A 19,247-nucleotide genomic window follows, 5' to 3' on the forward strand; every position below is an offset into this window, starting at 1 on the left:
TAAGATCCCTTGTTTTGGGCAAAGCTAATTACCATGCCATTAGAACATTCAGGTAGCCTATGCATAGAGCAACGAAGCAAGGAACTGAAGCATCCAGACCATGGAATGAGCTTGAAAGTGGATCCTTCAGCTTTATTCAAGTCTTGAGATGACTGCAGCTTCAACCAACAGATTTACTGCAACCTCATGAGAAACTCTGAACCAGAACCACCCAGCTAATCTGCTCTCAAATTCCTAACATTCAGAAACTGTGAGATAAATGTTTATTGTTCTAAGTTGCTATGATTTGGAGTAATGTGCTATACAGCAGTGCATAACTAATACAGATGATAATAGAAAATGATTTAATATTCTTAGGTGTGATAATGGTGCGGTGATTATGCAGGAATATCTCTTTATTTTTAGGAGTTGCATTCTAATGTATTTAGGAGTGATGTGTCATGATGTCTCTACAATTTGGTTTCAAATTGTTCAGAAAATATACATACATGGCATATATACACATAAATATACACATACAACAAAAAGACTGACAGTTATTGAATCTAGATGGCAGGTATATAAGTAATCATTGTATCATTCTTTCAACTATTCTATATCTTTGACATTTTTCACAATAAAAACTTCAAGAATTTCTGCTCCTGGACAAGATGGAGTAATAGGACCCAGCCAGGCCTCCCAACAAAAACAGCCCAAAAGAACATTAAAAGTATATGAAACATTTTCCTCTAAGATCAGGAACAAGATAAGCATGCCCACTTTTGCCACTTCTAACATAGTACTAGAAATCCTAGCCAGAGCAATTAGGCAAGAAAAAGAAACAAAAGGCGTCCAAATTGGAAAGGAAGAAGTAAAATCATTTCTGTTCACAGACAACATGATCTTATATGTAGAAAAGCCAAAAGATTCCACAAGAAAACCAGTAAACAAAACAAGTAAATGAACTCAACAAAGGTGCAGGATACAAAATCAACACACAAAAATCAGTTGCATTTCAATATATTAACAATTAACATTCTGAAAAGGAAATTTAAAAAACAATTCCATTTATAATTGCATTAAGAAGAGTAAAATATGTAGGAATAAACTTAACCAAGGAGGCAAAAGACTGGTACACTGAAAACTATTAAATATTGCTCAAAGAAACAAAAGAAGACACAAAAAAATGTAAAGACATCCCATGCTCATGGATTAGAAGACTTAATATTGTTAAGAATACTACCAATGGTGATTTGTAGATTCAATGCTTCTCTAACAAAATCCCAGACTCTTTTATAGAAACAGAAAAATCCATCCTAAAATCCATATAGAATCTCAAGGAGCTCCAAATAGTAAAAACAATCTTGAAAAGGAAGAACAAGGTGGAGAATTCACACTTCCTGATTTTAAAACTTACTACAAATATAAATTAATCAAAACAGTGTGGTACTGGCATAAAGACAGACATATAGACCAATGGAATAGAATAGAGAGTCCAGAAATAAATCCTCATATATATGGTCAAATAATCTTTGACAAGGGTGCCAAGATCATTCAGTGGGGAAAAAACAGTCTTTTCAACAAAAAATGGTAAAATTGGATAGCTACGTTAAAAAAAAAGGAAGAAACTCTTAGAAGAAAACATAGAGGGAAAGCTTAATGACATTGGATTTGGCAATGATTTCTTGGATACAATACCAAAAGCACAGGCAACAAAAGTAAAAATAGGTAAACTGAATGACACCAAAAGTTTAAAATTCTATGCATCAAAGGACACAATCAGCAGACTGAAAGGCAACCTACAGAATGGGAAGAAATGTTTGTAAATCATATATATTACAAGACATTAACATCCGGAATATATAAAGAACTCCTACACGTCAACAACAAAAAATAAAACAACCCATTTTAGTGTTCATTTCGGCAGCACGTATACTAAAAATGGAATGATACAGAGAAGGCTAGCATGGCCCCTGTGCAAGGCTGACATGCAAATTTGTGAAGCTTTCCATATTTTTGGCAGAACACTCTTTGACATAAATCACAGTAAGATCCTTTTTGACCGACTTCCTAGAGGAATGGGAATAAAAACAAAAATAAACAAATAGGACCTAATGAAACTTAAAAGCTTTTCCACAGCAAAGGAAACCATAAACAAGATGAAAAGACAACCCTCAGAATGGGAGAAAATATTTGCAAATGAAGCAACTGACAAAGGATTAATCTCCAAAACATACAAACAACTCATGCAGCTCAATATCAAAAAACCAAACAACCCAATCAACAAATGGGCAGAAGACCTAAATAGACACTTCTCCAAAGAAGACACACAGATGACCAACATAAAAAGATGCTCAACATCACTAATTAATAGAGAAATGCAAATCAAAACTACAATGAGGTATGACCTCATTGGTCAGAATGGCCACCATCAAAAAATCTACAAACAATAAATGCTGGAGAGGGTGTGGAGAAAAGGGAACCCTCATGCATTGTTGGTGGGAATGTAAATTGATACAGCCACTATGGAGAACAGTATGGAGATTCCTTAAAAAACTAAAAATAGAAATACCATATGACCCAGCAATCCCACTACTGGTCATATACCCAGAGAAAGTCATAATTCAAAAAGACACATGCATTCCAATGTTCATTGCAGCACTATTTATGATAGCCAGGACATGGAAGCAAACTAAATGTCCATCAACAGAGGAATGGATAAAGAAGATGTGGTACATATATACAATGGAATATTACTCAGCCATAAAAAGGAACGAAATTGGGTCATTTGGAGAGACATGATGGACCTAGAGACTGTCATACAGAGTGAAGTAAGTCAGAAAGAGAAAAACAAATATCATATATTAACACATATATGCGGAATCTGAAAAAATTGATATAGGCGATCTTATTTAAAAAGCAGAAATAGACACAGACATAGAGAAAAAACGTATGGATACCAAGGGGGAAGGGGGGGTGGGATGAATTGGGAGATTGGGACTGACATATATACACTATTGATACTATGTATAAGATAGATAACTAATGAGAACCTACTGTATAGCACAGGGAACTCTACTCAGTGCTCTGTAGTGACCTACATGGGAAGGAAATCCAAAAAAGAGGGGATATATTTATATGTATAGCTGATTCACTTTGCTGTGCAGTATAAACTAGCACAATATTGTAAAGCAGCTATACTCCAGTTTTTTAAAAAAACCATTTTAAAAATGAACAAAAAACTTTGTTATGGACTGAATTGTGTCCTCTCAAAATTCGTATGTGAAGCCCTAACCTCCAATGTGATTATATTCGAAAATGGAAATAATTAAGGTTAAATGAGGTCATAAGGTGGAGCCTTGATCCAATACAACTGGTATCATAAGAAGAGGACACACACAGAGGAAAAGCCATGTGAGGACACAGTGAGAAGGTGACTGTATACAAGTCAAGAAGAGAGTCCTCACCAGAAACTAAATTTTCCAGCACCTTGATCTTAGACTTCCAGCCTCCAGAACTGTGAGAAAATAAATTTCTGTTGTTTAAGCCACCCAGTCTGTGGTATTTTGTTATCATGGTCTGAGCATACTAAAATAGTTGACATTTGAACAACACAGGCTTGAAGTGTATAGGTCCACTTATACAGATTTTTTTTTCAATAGTAAATACTACAGTACTACATGATCCACAGTTGGTTGAATCTGAGGACAGGAGGAACTGTATCCTTAAATAGACATTTCTCCAAAGAAGATATACAAATGGCCAATGAGCACATGAAAAGATGTTCAATATCACTAATCAGTAGGGAAATGAAAATTAAAACCACAATGAGATACCACCTCATACCTCTTAGGATGACTACTATAAAAAAATATAGAAAATTACAAATGTTGGTGAGAATATGGAGAAATTGGAACCCCTGTGTACTGTTGGTGGGAGTATAAAGTGGTATAGTTGCTATGGAAAACAGCATTGTGGTTTCTTAAAAATTAAAAATAGAACTACCATATGATCCAGCAATTTCACTTCTGGGTATATACCCAAAAGAATTGAAAGCAGTGTCTCGAGGAGATATTTGTATACTCATGTTCACAGTAACATTATTCGCAATAGCCAAAAGGTGGAAACAACCCAAGTGTCCATTGACAGATGAATGGATAAAGAAAATGTACTGTAGACATAAAATGAAATATTATTTTGCCTTAAATAGGAGAGAAATTCTGACACTTGCTACAATATGATGAACCTAGAGGACATTATGCTAAATGAAATAAGCCAGTCACAAAAGGACAAATACTGTATGATTCTACCTATATGGGGAGCTTAGAGTAGTCAAATTCATAGAGATGGGAAGTAGAACAATGGTTACCAGGGGCTGGGAGAAGGGGAGAACGAAGAGTTATTTTTTAACGAATATCGAGTTTATGTTTGGCAACATATAAATAGTTCTGGAGATCTGTTGCACAACGACATGAATGTCCTTAACATTACTGTACTATACACTTAAAAATAGTTCAGATGGCAAATTTTATGTTATACATTTTACTACAATTAAAAATTTTAACTTAAATACAAATTTTGAAAAAAATATATAAAACAACAGTTTTTAAGGCACTGGATATCAGGTGACAAAAGACAGTGATTTCTGAGAGACTGGAAATAAACAAGATGAGCCCTATGAGTGTCCCAGCTTATTGTATTTTGAATCAAGAGAGACTCCAGGCCATGGCACAGGGAGGGGTTACTAAAGCCAACCCCAGCTGACTCTCTGAGTTGAGGAGATAGAACTATCAGTCCAGGGAGACCAAGGCAGCTAGAGCTGCTAGACTAAAGTATCAGAGAAGAGAGAGCTTCCCAGAGAAAGAACACCACAAATATGCAGAGGGTCCCCCTCAAGTACACAACAGAGTAGTGATCAACTCATACATAATAACGAAAATACCTGCGGCTGTGGAAAGAACCATTTAAAATGATGGGAATGAACAGGGCCTGGCAATCATGAAAGGCTGGGAACAATGTCTCTTGGCTAAATATTCACATGGAGCATTAGGTAGAGCAATCATAATGGTCTTCCCTCAGTTATGGAGAACAACTCATCCTAGATTAAGCATTGCTGTAGACCTTCCTAATAAATCATAAAAGCAAGAACCAAAAAGATCAAGCTGTTTCTGAGTAAGTTAACTGCATTCTATATCAAAGATTAAGAAGATTTATAGGTATACAAAAATATCCAGCACCCAACATTCAAAGAGGCAGGAAAACACAAACCATAATGAGGAGAACAGTTAATATATCAAAACTGACCAAGAACTGACACTAACGCAAAGAAATACATTAAAAGTTATATAAAAGAAATACAAAAAAGTATTAGCAAAGAAATACAATAAAAGTTATTACAACTGTACTTCACATTTCAAAAAGTAGAGATACAGAAGATATAAAAAAAAACCTAAGTCAAACTTCTAGAAATAAAAATTACAATGTTTGAGATTTTTAAAATACACAGGATAGGATTAACAGCAAATAAAATATTTCAGAAGAAAAGATTAGTAAACTGGAAGACATTGCAATAGAAACTACTCAAAAGAAAACACAGAAAGAAAAGGGGAAAAAATTAAGAGTATCAGCAAATCTGTGCCCACAAATCTGATAACCCAGATGAAATGCACCAATTCCTTGAAAGACACAATCAACCTTAACTCACTCAAACAGAAGTAGATAACCTGAATAGGTCCAGAGGGCTAATATGCATATAATTTAAGTCACCAAAGGACTGCAGGGTGAGAGGAAACAGAAAAAAAATTTTTGAAGAAACAAAAATCAATTTTTTCCAAACTTGATAAAAACTGTAAAACCACAGATCCAAGAGGCTCAAAGAGCTCAAACACACACACACACACACACACACACACACACACACACTTACCACCTCTGAAGAAAACTGCACCAATGCATATTATAATAAAATTTATCAAAACCAGTAAACAAGAGAACTATTTAAAGCAACTAGAGAAAAAAAGGCATGTCATGTTGAGAGGAACAAAGATAAGATGACATAGATTTCTAATCAAAATTAAGTCAATTAAGAAGACAGCAGAGCAACATCATTAAAGCAATTGCAGAAAACCCTGTCTATACCCAGTGAAAATATTTTTCAAAAGCTAAGAAGAATTAAAGACAAAGGCTGAAGGAATTCATCCCAGCGGACCTACACTACAAGAAAAGTTAAAGGAAGACTTTTAGGCAGGGAGAAATAATACCAGATGGAAATCTGAATTTACACAAAGGAATGAAGAGCAACAGAAATGATAACTATATGGGTAAGTACAAATGATTTTTTTCTTATTTTTTGAAAATGCTTAATAGATATTTTACTATTTAAACAATAATACTAATATATTCTGGAGTTTAAAACATAAGCAAAAGTAAGATGCATGATACTAATAACATAAAGAATAGGAGAGAAAAAATGGAAGAAGATTATTGTAAACTTTTTATACTATACATGAAGTGGTGTAATAGTACTTGAAGATAGACTGTGATAAGTTAAAGATGTGTATTATACACCCTAAAACAACTACTAAAGTAACAAAACAAAATGTATAGCTAATAGCCAACTAATGTGAATGATATAATTCATTCATTCACATTAGTGAATTATTTAAAAATTTATCCAAAAGAAGTCAGAAAAAAAACGAAAAAGGAAAAAAAGAACAGATGAAAAACAGAACGCAAAGAGCAAGATGATGAACTCACATGTAACCATATTAATAAACACATTAAATATAAGTGGTCTAACATTAAAATTCAGGGATTGTCAGATTGCATTTTGTAAAAAGGCAGACTAGACTATATATACTATTTACAAAAAACACACTTTAAACATGAAGACAAGGCCACCATCACCCTGATACCAAACCCAGACAAAGATGTCACAAAGAAAGAAAACTACAGGCCAATATCACTGATGAACATAGATGCAAAACTCCTCAACAAAATACTAGCAAACAGAATCCAACAACACATTAAAAGGATCATACACCATGATCAAGTGGGGTTTATCCCAGGAATGCAAGGATTCTTCAATATACGCAAATCAATCAATGTGATACACCATATTAACAAATTGAAGGAGAAAAACCATATGATCATCTCAATAGATGCAGAGAAAGCTTTCAACAAAATTCAACACCAATTTACGATAAAAACCCTCCAGAAAGTAGGCATACAGGGAACTTTCCTCAACATAATAAAGGCCAAATATGACAAACCCACAGCCAACATCGTCCTCAATGGTGAAAAACTGAAACCATTTCCACTAAGATCAGGAACAAGACAAGTTTGCCCACTCTCACCACTATTATTCAACATAGTTTTGGAAGTTTTAGCCACAGCAATCAGAGAAGAAAAAGAAATAAGAGGAATCCAAATTGGAAAAGAAGAAGTAAAGCTGTCACTGTTTGCAGATGACATGATACTATACATAGAGAATCCTAAAGATGCTACCAGAAAACTACTAGAGCTAATCAATGAATTTGATAAAGTAGCAGGATACAAAATTAATGCACAGAAATCTCTTGCATTCCTATACACTAATGATGAAAAGTCTGAAAGTGAAATTAAGGAAACACTCTCATTTACCATTGCAACAAAAAGAATACAATATCTAGGAATAAACCTACCTAAGGAGACAAAAGACCTGTATGCAGAAAATTATAAGACACTGATAAAAAAAATTAAAGATGATACAAATAGATGGAGAGATATACCATGTTCTTGGATTGGAAGAATCAACATTGCGAAAATGACTATACTACCCAAAGCAATCTACAGATTCAATACAATCCCTATCAAACTACCACTGGCATTTTTCACAGAACTAGAACAAAAAATTTCACAATTTGTATGGAAACACAAAAGACCCCGAATAGCCAAAGCAATCTTGAGAAAGAAAAACGGAGTTGGAGAAATCAGGTTCCCTGACTTCAGACTATACTATAAAGCTACAGTAATCAAGACAGTATGGTACTGGCACAAAAACAGAAACATAGATCAATGGAACAAGATAGAAAGCCCAGAGATAAACCCAGGCACCTATGGTCAACTAATCTATGACAAAGGAGGCAAGGATATACAATGGAGAAAAGACAGTCTCTTCAATAAGTGGTGCTGGGAAAACTGGACAGCTACATGTAAAAGAATGAAATTAGAACACTCCCTAATACCATACACAAAAATAAACTCAAAATGGATTCAAGACCTAAATATAAGACCGGACACTATAAAACTCTTAGAGGGAAACATAGGCAGAACACTCTTTGACATAAATCACAGCAAGATCTTTTTTGATCCACCTCCTAGAGTAATGGAAATAAAAACAAAAATAAACAAATGGGACCTAATGAAACTTCAAAGCTTTTGCACAGCAAAGGAAACCATAAACAAGACGAAAAGACAACCCTCAGAATGGGAGAAAATATTCGCAAATGAATCAACGGACAAAGGATTAATCTCCAAAATATATAAACAGCTCATGCAGCTCAATATTAAAGAAACTAACAACCCAATCCAAAAATGGGCAGAAGACCTAAAAAGACATTTCTCCAAAGAAGACATACAGATGGCCAAGAAGCACATGAAAAGATGCTCAACATCACTAATTATTAGAGAAATGCAAATCAAAACTACAATGAGGTATCACCTCACACCAGTTAGAATGGGCATCATCAGAAAATCTACAAACAACAAATGCTGGAGAGGGTGTGGAGAAAAGGGAACCCTCTTGTGCTGTTGGTGGGAATGTAAATTGATACAGCCACTATGGAGAACAGTATGGAGGTTCCTTAAAAAACTAAAAATAGAATTACCATATGATCCAGCAATCCCACTACTGGGCATATACCCAGAGAAAACCATAATTCAAAAAGATACATGTACCCCAATGTTCATTGCAGCACTATTTACAATAGCCAGGTCATGGAAGCAAACTAAATGCCCATCGACAGACTAATGGATAAAGAAGTTGTGGTACATATATATGATGGAATATTACTCAGCCATAAAAAGGAACGAAATTGAGTCATTTGTTGAAGACGTGGATGGATCTAGAGACTGTCATACAGAGTGAAGTAAGTCAGAAAGAGAAAAACAAATATCGTATATTAACGCATGTATGTGGAAGCTAGAAAAATGGTACAGATGAACTGGTTTGCAGGGCAGAAGCTGAGACACAGATGTAGAGAACAAACGTATGGACACCAAGGGGGGGAAACTGCGGTTGGGTGGGGATGGTGGTGTGCTGAATTGGGCGATTGGGATTGACATGTATACACTGATGTGTATAAAATTGATGACTAATAAGAACCTGCAGTATAAAAAAACAAACAAACAAACAAAAACAACTAATACTAAACTTTCTTTGGGTTATTTGTATGGAAATATGTTAATATAACTGTTTCAGACATTACATGAAATTTCTAAAAATCTTATATGTTCTGGTACAATGTTATAAGTCATAATTTTAGTTATTACTTTAAAATGTATATCTCAGAAATAACTAAATTTCCTTGTCAATCTCATTATTATGAACTTTCATCAAATCTTTAACCGTGGGCATTTTTAAGTCTTTTGTCATTTACAGACAGTTTTGGGTGTACTCTGATGCTTTCGCAAAAATGTTCCTATACAAGGGTTTCATCTTCAAGGAATTCATGGAAAAGACTGACAAGTACAGTTTTCTGGTAACTGACAATACTGCTGAACTGAATGAATAAGCATTTTCAGAACTCTAATGGAAAACTGATGAATTCATAAAAGTGCTAACAAAAGATCAAGATGGAAAAAAAATTAATTACATGGGACTGAGTGAACTGATGAGGATGATTTTAATTTTTGTGACTTTCTGTTTGAATAAAAAAAAAAGAAAATCTCACAAGGACTCAGAGGCAAAAAATATACAAACCAATTTTCACTGCAAAGTAAAGGAGCTGTTAGAGTGGAGGATTACTGGACTGAATGTCAATATTATGACATAGTATGAGTGTGTTTCGTGTTTGGTAATTGCAATCATTGTTGCTTTTGTTGTGGTCATCCCTTTACAATGCTTGGTGTCAGTTTATTTATCTCTTGTAAAAATAAAATACAGTGTGTGTGTGTGAGTTGTGAAAAAAAATGCAAAAAAAAAAAAAGACAGTATGGTACTGGCACAAAAACAGAAACATAGATCAATGGAACAGGATAGAAAGCCCAGAGATGAACCCACGCACATATGGTCACCTTATCTTTCATAAAGGAGGCAAGAATATACAGTGGAGAAAAGACAGCCTCTTCAGTAAGTGGTGCTGGGAAAACTGGACAGCTACATGTAAAAGAATGAAATTAGAACACTCCGTAACACCATACACAAAAATAAACTCAAAATGGATTAGAGACCTAAATGTAAGGCCAGACACTATAAAACTCTTAGAGGAAAACATAGGTAGAACACTCTATGACATAAATCACAGCAAGATCCTTTTGACCCACTTCCTAGAGAAATGGAAATAAAAACAGAAATAAACAAATGGGACCTAATGAAACTTAAAAGCTTTTGCACAGCAAAGGAAACCATAAACATGACGAAAAAGCAACCCTCAGAATGGGAGAAGATATTTGCAAATGAAGCAACTGACAAAGGATTAATCTCCAAAATTTACAAGCAGCTCATGCAGCTCAATATCAAAAAAACGAAAAACCCAATCCAAAAATGGGCAGAAGACCTAAATAGACGTTTCTCCAAAGAAGATATACAGATTGCCAACATACACAGAATGCTCAACATCATTAATCATTAGAGAAATGCAAATCAAAACAATAATGAGATATCATCTCACACCGGTCAGAATGGCCATCATCAAAAAATCTACAAACAGTAAATGCTGGAGAGGGTGTGGAGAAAAGGGAACCCTCTTGCTCTGTTGGTGGGAATGTAAATTGATACAGCCACTATGGAGCACAGTATGGAGGTTCCTTAAAAAACTAAAAATAGAACTACCATACGACCCAGCAATCCCACTACTGGGCATATACCCTGAGAAAACCATAATTCAAAAAGAGTCATGTACCAAAATGTTCATTGCAGCTCTATTTACAAAAGCCAGGACATGGAAGCAACCTAAGTGTCAATCAACAGATGAATGGGTAAAGAAGATGTGGCACATATATACAATGGAATATTACTCAGCCATAAAAAGAAACGAAATTGAGTTATTTGTAGTGAGGTGGATGGACCTAGAGTCTGTCATACAGAGTGAAGTAAGTCAGAAAGAGAAAAACAAATACCATATGCTAACACTTATATATGGAATCTAAAAAAAAAATGGTCTTGAAGAACCTAGGGGCAAGACAGGAATAAAGACGCAGACCTACTAGAGAATGGACTTGAGGATATGGGGAGGGGGAAGTGTAAGCTGGGACAAAGTAAGAGAGTGGCATGGACATATATACACTACCAAACATAAAATAGATAGCTAGTGGGAAGCAGCTGCACAGCACAGGGAGATCAGCTCAGTGTTTTGTGACCACCTAGAGGGGTGAGATAGGGAGGGTGGGAGGGAGGGAGATGCAAGAGGGAAGAGATATGGGGACATATGTATATGCATAACTGATTCACTTTGTTATAAAGCAGAAACTGACACACCATTGTAAAGCAATTATACTCCAATAAAGATGTTTAAAAAAATAAATAAATGAGTAAATATGAAGACACCAATTAATTAAGAGTAAAAAGATAGGAAAAGATATAGCATGCTAACACATGGTCAAAAGATAGCTGAAGTGGCTATATTAATATTAGACTATATTTAATATTAGACAAAGTGGATTTCATAGCAAAGAATATTACAAGAGCAAAATACCATTTCATAATAAAGGAGCCAATTAATCAAAAGAACATAACCACCTCAAACAGTTATGCACCTAATATCAGAGTTTTAAAATACATAAAATGAAAACTGATAGCACTGCAAGGAGAAATAAACAAATGTACAATCTTAGTCAGAAATTGTAAATCCCTCAATAATTAATGGAACAGCTAGATTGAAAATCAGCAAGAATATAGAAGACTTGAACAACACTAACAACTTGACCTGATTGATATTTACAGAACATTCCATCCAAAAAACAGGAGAATACACATTCTTCTTAAGTGCACATGGAACATTTACCAAGATAGACCACATTCTGGGCCATAAAACAAGTCTCAATAAATTTAAAAGGAATCAAGCTATAAAAAGTGTGTCTTGTCACCAAAATAGAATTAAATTAAAAATCAGTTATAAAAAGATCTCTGGAAAAACTCCAAATATTTGGAAACTAAATATCCCACTTCTAAGTAACCCAAGGTCAAAGAAGAAATTGAAAAGACTTTAGAAAGTATTTTGAACTGAATGAAAATGAAAATACAACATATCAAAATCTGTGCAAGTCTGCTAAAGCAATATTTAAGCAATATTTGGTGGGAAATTTATAGCACTAAATGACTATGTTAGGAAATAATAAAGGCTTTAAATCAGTGAGTTCAACTTCCCCTAGTATAAAATTAGAATAAGAAGAGAAATTAAACCCAAAATAAGCAGAAGAAATGAAATAATAAAGAGTGGAAATCAATGAACTACAAAATGGAAAAAGAATAGAGAAAAATGATAAAAGAAAAAACTAGTTGTTTGAGATCAACAAAATTGATAACTTCTAGCCAGATGGATTAGGGAAAAAATAAATTTAAAAAATTACCAAAGTCAAAAAAGAGAAAGGTGAGATTATTATAGATTCTATAAATATTGAAATGATATGAGAATATTATGAACATTTTACGGCAATAAATCTGAAAACTTAAATGAAATAGACAAATTCATTGAAGGACACAACCACAAAAACTCAAGAAAACAGTTAAGAGACTAGCTCCCAATATAGTTTAGAAATTGAAACTGTAGTTAAAAACTTCCCACAAAGAAAACCCTAGGTCCACAGGGCTTCACTTGTGAATGTTATCAAACATTTAAGGGGAAAAAAATACAGTTCTATACAAACTTTTCCAAAAATTGAAGAAGATCAATGTTTTCCAATTCATTCCATGAAGCAAGCATTACCAGACACCAAGACCAGAAAAAGACATTATGAGAAAAGAAAACTATAGACTGATAACACTCATAAGCACAGGTTTTTTACAAGTCTAAACAAATTTTAGCAATTTTAATCTAACAATATACTAAATGGATAATATATTATGACCAAATGGATTTTATGCCAGGAGTTCAAGGTTGGTTTAATGCTTGAAGAACCAATCAATGTAATTCACAATATTAACAAACTAAAAAACGGAAACCATAGGTCATTTACATAGATACAAAAAGCATTCGAAAATATTCAATACCCATTTCTTATTTTTAAAAAACTCTCAGAGGGCTTCCCTGGTGGCACAGTGGTTGAGAATCTGCCTGCCAATGCAGGGGACATGGGTTCGAGCCCTGGTCTGGGAAGATCCCACATGCCACGGAGCAACTAGGCCTGTGCTCCACAACTACTGAGCCTGCACGTCTGGAGCCTGTGCTCCGCAACAAGAGAGGCCGCGATAATGAGAGGCCCGCGCACTGCGATGAAGAGTGGCCCCCACTTGCCACAACTAGAGAAAGCCCTCGCACAGAAACGAAGACCCAACACAGCCATAAATAAATATATAAATAAACCCAAAGTTTAAAAAAAAAAGAGTAGATCCGAGAAGAGTTTTAGAATTACAATGGTCATTTAAAAAAAAAACTCTCAGAAAAGTAGGAATGTAAAGAAATTTACTCAATCTAATAAAAAGCATCTGCAAAAAACTACAACTAACATCACACTTAATTGTGAAAGACTGAATGCTTTCCTCCCAAGATCAGGAATAAAAGAAGGGTATCTGCTCTCACTACATCTATTAAACACTGTTGTGGAGCTTGTAGCCAGTGCAATAAAGCAAGAAAAATACATAAAGAACATCCAGATTGGAGAGGAAGAAGTAAAACTGTCTTTATCTATGTGGAAAATTCAAGGAAATCTGCAAAAAATGTATTAGAACTAATGAGTGATTTAGGCAAAGTTGCAGGATACTAAATTAATATACTAAAGCAATTGTATTTCTATATACCAGAAAATCAAAAATTTTAAATACCATTTAAAATAGCTTATGCAGAGTTATTATTTAATGTGTAAATAATGCCTATCTGGGATAATGAATAAGTTCTTGAAATCAATAGTGGTGATGGTTACACAACATTGTGAATGTACATAATCCCACTTAAAAAGTTTAAAATGGTAGATTCTGTATTATGTGTATGTTACCACAATAAAAAAATCAAATCTAAGAAAATAAAAAATAAAATAGCATACAAATGTGAGATACTTAGGGGAAATTCTGACCAAAGATGTACAAGACCTGTACACCAAAAACTGAAACATTGCTGAAGAACCTTTAAAAGACCATAGTAAATGGAATGGTACACCTTGTTACTGGGTCAGAACACTCAATATTTTAACATGTCAATTCTCCCCAGTTTGATCCACATATTCAACACAATCCAAGTAAAAACATCAGGAAGGTTTTTGTACAAATTTGGTTAAGGTAATTCTAAAAGTCATATGGAAATGTAAAGGAGCTAGAATTCACATACACACATACACACACACACACACACACACACACACACACACACCTGAAAAGGAAGAACAAAGTTGGAGAGCTAAGACCACCTGATTTCAAGAATTGTTATAAAGCCACATTAATCAAGACTGTGGGATATCAGCAAGAAGGTAGCCACAAAGATCAATAAAACAGAGGACAGAGTTGAGAAATTGACCCACACATATATGGGTTTTTGACAAAGATGCAAAGAATGCAGTGGAGAAAAGACAGCCTTCTCAACAAATGGTGCTGGAGCAACTGGATATCCATATGCAAAAAAACAAACTTGTATCTATGCTTGTCACCATCTACAAAAATTAACTCAGGCCTCTCACCTCTGAGATGGCCCACACTCTGTCTGTGGAGTGTATTTCTCCCTTGGCCGCTCTCACTTTCCCAGATGAGCCCAGGCCCTGAGGCCACTCTTGCCTTTTGAGATAGACTGCATTCTTCTATGGAATGTGTATCACTCTAAATAAATCCACTTCTTACCTATCAAAAAAAAATTAACAAAAATGGATCATAAATCTAAATGTAAACCCTGAAACTGCAAAACATCTAGAAGAAAACATAGGAAAAAATCCTTGTGGCCTTGAGTTACACAAAGACTTCTTAGATCTGACATCAAAAGCATGATCTATAAAATAACAAATTGGTAAATTGAACTGCATCAAAAGTAAACATTTCTGCTCTTTGAAAGACACTTTTAAGAAAATGAAACAACAAGCCATACCTACACAGGGAGAAAATATTTGTAAAGATATATTTAATAAAGGACCCTCAAAACTCAACAATAAGAAAACAGCTCAATTTTTAAAAACATGGGCAAGACATTTGAACAGACTCTTCACCAAAGAAGATACACAGATGACAAGTAAGCACATGAAGAGATGCTCTACATCATAAGTCATTAGAGAAATGCTAATTAAAACCACAATGAGACACGCTTTAGAATGGCTTAAACTAAAAAGACTGACTATAACAAGTGTTGATGGAGATGTGGAGGAACTGGAACTCTCAAGCTGGCGAAGTTAAACATACACTTACCATATGATCCAGCCATTCCACTCAAAGTTGTTTCCACTCAAGAGAAAAGGAAATATATATATATCTATACAAAGGCATATACACAAATGTTCACAGCAGCTTTGCTTGTCATAGCCAAAAACTGGAAACAATGCAAATGGCCATTAACAAGCCATCCACAAACAAATAGTGATATACCCATGTAATGGCACACTATTCAACAATAAAAGGAAATGAACCTTCTATATAAGCAACAACATATACGAATCTCAAAATAACTATGTTGTGTGAAAGAAGCCAGACAAAAGAGTACATACTATATGATTCTATCTATCTAAAGCTCTAGAATGTACAAGCTAAATTATAGAGACATAAATCAGAATGGTATTGCTTGGGAGAGGGAGACATCTAAGAGGGAGTGATTACAAAGGGTCAAGAGGACATATATATGTCCCCATATATCCTTTGGGGACAATGGACATATGTTCACTATCTTGATTGTGATAATAGTTTCAAGGGTATATACATATGTCAAAGCTTACAGAATTACATACATTAAATTGTGCAGTTTACTATATAAAAAACATACCTCAAACTGATTAACAAATTAAGTCACAGTGGAACATATTAAATGACACCAGAAGAACACAATCCACAAAATCCAGATTGTGAAAAACTCTATAGGTAAATTGCCCAGTTTCTTCAACTAATAAATTGCAAGAAAAAAGAAAGAGAACCACAAGGAATCTTATGTTAAATAAACCAAAGAGATCTATCAACTAATTATAATAATCCTGATTTGGAGCTGATGCAGATATCCAATTAGAAATGTGAACACTGACTAGATATTTCATGATATTAAGAAAGTATTTTTAATTTTTTAAGTATAATAATAATGTGGTTACATTTTTTAGAGTCTCTTAGAGATTCATACTGAAATACTTATGGATAAAATCACATGATGTCTGAGATTTGTTTCAAAATATTACAGGAGGGGAATAATTGAAACAAGATTAGCCATGAGTTGACAACTATCAAAGCCAAATAATGGTTCATTATGCCTGTGTTTCTCAACCTAGTTTTTCATTATCATCCCCCTAAAAGCCTTTTTAGACATTATTTTCTAAGCACTCCTCCACCCCTGAAATTTCAGTATCAAGGATATACTATGTATCTGTTTATGTGCATGGCCCTTTGGAGGACCACACATTGCAATAGTTCAGATTTATTCATCCCCTTCCTAAGAACGAATTTTTGCCACCTTTTGACCCTCCTCTTCATCCTGGTTGAGAATGCATGCATTATACTATTCTGTCTACTTTTGTATATGTTTTTAAGTTTCTATTAAAAATGTTTTAAAATAATTTAATTTTTTAAGAAAGAAGCAAAATAAGAAGTATAATCGTTCATCTAAGGAGACAGTGGCCAGGGAAGAATCCATGGAACCAGCTTCTGAGTTGACTGGAACCAGGATTCAAGTAGCACCAAGAGTAACCTGTCAGTTGAGAATCTTGTGGTGACACCTTAAACCACTGAGGAGACTTATGGCTCCCCAATCTATAGAATCCATAGGGAGGGTTGGCTTCAGGGAGGAACTGATCCACTAACTAGATCCACAGTCTTTGCTCATACCTCCTCCATAATTGTCAACCTCGTCCCAGGACTGGCTTACTTGCTGAGCCCAAGATGGACACTCACTAGGAAGCTATATGCTTCCTAGTTCTTATCCAACAGGAAAGAGAAACTGTGCCCCAGCATTTAGTTAAGGTCCTTAATTCATTCTGACTGAACCAGCTTTGGTATTGCCCATCTCGGCAATTTCTATAGTGGGGGAATGGAATGTGCTGAGTGGCCTAACCCAGGCTAAGTGGCCCCCTCTGGAGTCATGGAGTGGGGGCACTCAGTGTTTCCAGAGCCGCATAGCTCTCTAAATGAAAATCAGGGCTTTGGGAACAGAGAAAGGGAGAAATGTCATTAGGACCTCCTATTTTCCTTTGTTTCTATCTGCATGTCTGTCTAATTCTTTCAGTTCTCAGGGTGAAGAATGTGTCTTTCAGATAATAGTTACACTATGCTAAGGGGGTAAACAGGGCTGTCAGCTCCAGTTTTTTTTAAATCCCAGGAAAAGAAATGATTGCCCCGGTTTGGGTCACATACTCATGCCTGGCACAGTCACTGTGGGCAGAGAGATGGGATACATGCCTGGCAACAAACACCCACCCCAGCCAGGGAGGGTGCTAGATTTACAGCACCTGCTTGGGTAGACAAGATGACAGGAGTCCTCTCAATGGTAATTACAAGGCAGGGTTGTTTTGACAACGTACATGAGGTTTCCTTTCCTCTTTGGCAGTGTGTCTGTAATAGCTTATTTCTTTCCCAACCCCCATCCCTGTCCTGCTCCAAATTTGCCAAACTGAAGAGCAGATCTCGGAAAAAAATAAAACAAAAACCCTTGGGTGAGTTCTGTCTAAGCAGGTTCTGGCTCCCCATGTACATCTCTCTCATTTAGAATAAACAGATCAGAGCAGAAGGTGTTTTGGGTGTGCCACCACGTCCCTGAGACTCAGATTTCTCACCTGCCAGCTGCGGTTAGTAATAGTCCCTATCTCAGAAAGTAATTGTGTATGATATGAACTGAGTTGATGCATGTAAAACAGTTCTGAGCATACAATAGGCACTTAATAAATGGTAACTATTACGTTCCATTCCATACTTTTAAAAAAAACAGTCAAAAGGGAATCTCACTAAAAATAAATTGTCCAAGAATGTTCCAAAGCCTCCCCCATGGCCAGGAAAAGACCATATCACTTTTTTCCCAGGAAGCACCTGTCGCTGGGGTGTCACCCTCCAGTGTCCCCACCTGCAACTCTGCACACCCAGGCTGAGCCCCCTCCACCCAGTTTCTCAGAGCTCGGATTTGCACATTTGCCTCCCACCACCTCCCTCCCCACCCTCCAGTCATCTGTGCTGCCCACCCTGGCAAGCTGTCTCCCTAACACCTCACCTACTCACGGCTTCATTATTTTATTCCCCACCTTTATTTCTCACTCAGTTAGGAAGGTGGGAGCAGGGATAATCACACAAGGCAGGAGACCTTAGGAACTGGCTGGAACTAGCCCCTGCCCCCTGGTGCCCTGTCCTCTACCCACAGCTCCCATAAGCCCACCCTCTGGCCCTCTGGTGCCCCCCTCTTTCTCCCCACCCCTCTCCCATCACCCTCACACTGAGTAACAAGTACTCTCCAGTCCCCACCTCTTTCCCCTCCCCCTCCACTTCCCAAGGTTGCTCATAAAGTCAGGCTAAATTCCAGACCCTCAACTCCAGCAAAAAGCCCAATTCTGTCTGGCAGGATGCATTAGCTGGAAGACACATTCCCATTCTCTGAAGTGGGTTGGGGGAGGGTGCAGTAGGAAAACCACACACTGAAACCCGTGACCCTCTCCTGCTCCAGGCTCTTTAGTCCTGTGACCTTGAGACCACCCATTTATTCCCTCTTCCCCCAAAATACTTTTAAAAATATGACAATACCAAGCCTTACTTCATGTGTCTCTTT

At 35.9% G+C, this 19,247-nt stretch overlaps 1 non-coding gene across 1 annotated transcript; it reads left to right on the top strand.

The window, feature by feature from the left end:
• Nucleotides 1–1,890: 1,890 nt before the first annotated feature.
• LOC133091561 (U6 spliceosomal RNA) lies at nt 1,891–1,997 on the top strand. The gene has a single exon (XR_009700905.1). It is a non-coding gene; the product is annotated as a U6 spliceosomal RNA (small nuclear RNA).
• Nucleotides 1,998–19,247: the final 17,250 nt, after the last annotated feature.

Source organism: Eubalaena glacialis, chromosome 4 (genome assembly GCF_028564815.1).
Source record: "Eubalaena glacialis isolate mEubGla1 chromosome 4, mEubGla1.1.hap2.+ XY, whole genome shotgun sequence".
Taxonomy (NCBI): domain Eukaryota; kingdom Metazoa; phylum Chordata; class Mammalia; order Artiodactyla; family Balaenidae; genus Eubalaena; species Eubalaena glacialis.